We start from the raw sequence: 1404 nt of genomic DNA, 5'->3' as shown, positions 1-1404 counted from the left end.
GAGAGATTGAGATTTCTCCAAAATCGTACAAGGTGAGTTCATCTTAACCCTATATATATATATATATATATATATGCTATTGAAATGAAGTACCTTGCTTATCCTATGCCTTAATTTACTACACATACTCACTTAGGTGAAATGGATAGTTTGGGTCAAAAGGATGAACTTGGGCAATCTCATTATTAAAAAAAAGTCGAGTTTGGACAAATGACTTTGATCAATTGGTAGGATGCTCCTTTCAAAGTGTTATTGGCTTTTGAACTCTAAAAGGTTCATGCCCGTAGTTCGGGGTTCTTCTTTGGCAAGCGAAGAATATTCTTACTTGAGTTAGGACGCACATGAAACCTCATTGATAAATAATTACTCTTACGCTCATGGTACCCTATTCATGCATTTTTCTAGAATGTAACGAGTCTTAAGGCATGAAGAGTCGTTTCATTGTAGTTGTGGAAGGATGGTGTAAGTTGGACTTAGATATTGTGATTATTATGTAAATTCCAAATCATCTTTTCTCACTCCCACTCGGAAATAGGCATGGTGATTATTATGTAATTTCCGAGGTAAAGAGCTTAAGATCACGATCGACTTCATGACTGGTTAGGTTGTTGTCAATGGTATTAAACCTGCAAGTGATGCTCTGTAACGTTGAACTATGACTTATTTTGTGTTCCGTCATAATCAGTGGCAAATCAGGTCTCCCCCGTCATCTACGGATGTTTAACTCCACCCTGAGTTACGATCGTAGGTAAATAATCCTCGATCAAGGGTCGAAGGTTTTACGGCCATAGAATACCACAATTATAGGTAGAGAGATCGTCAGTCATCGGAAATCCTGGTTAGGGATGTCATCGAACCAACCTACCATGCCTAACAAAATTATTATCACTAAAAAGTTCATATTATTGATTACAAATGTCTTATATCATATATAAGAAAATAATCCAACTTCGATTCAATATTCTAACAATTAAATAGGTTGGGCTAATAATACTATTCCAATACTAATGAGTCTAACATTTTTCCTTTTTAACTGTAGAAAACATGAAGAAACTCAAGGATAAGGCAACATCGGAATCCAAGAAGTTAAGGATAATTTATGATAAATGACAAATTATTAATTTTTCGTTGGACCAAAAAGGGAATAAGAGAAAGTGTAAGAGGAGTAGTTGACAAATACTTCAAGTGAGAAGTCAAGACCTGTAATATAACTAGTCAAAGGTAGAGGGTCCTGTTTGACCAATTTGGCAAAGCTTTGAATTTCTAAGCAATTAAAAACATCATTTCAAAATCATAAGGGTGGTTCCTGATTGGTTTGAACTTGGCTTTAAAGGTCAAAAGTATCAGGAGGTCTCAGGTTCAAATCCAATGAGGAATAAAAATCCTCTTGTGGCTATGGAGGTT

The sequence above is a fragment of the Cynara cardunculus genome (genome assembly GCF_001531365.2).
Source record: "Cynara cardunculus var. scolymus isolate 2C chromosome LG 13, CcrdV1, whole genome shotgun sequence".
Lineage (NCBI taxonomy): Eukaryota > Viridiplantae > Streptophyta > Magnoliopsida > Asterales > Asteraceae > Cynara > Cynara cardunculus.
This window is presented reverse-complemented; position numbering follows the sequence as displayed.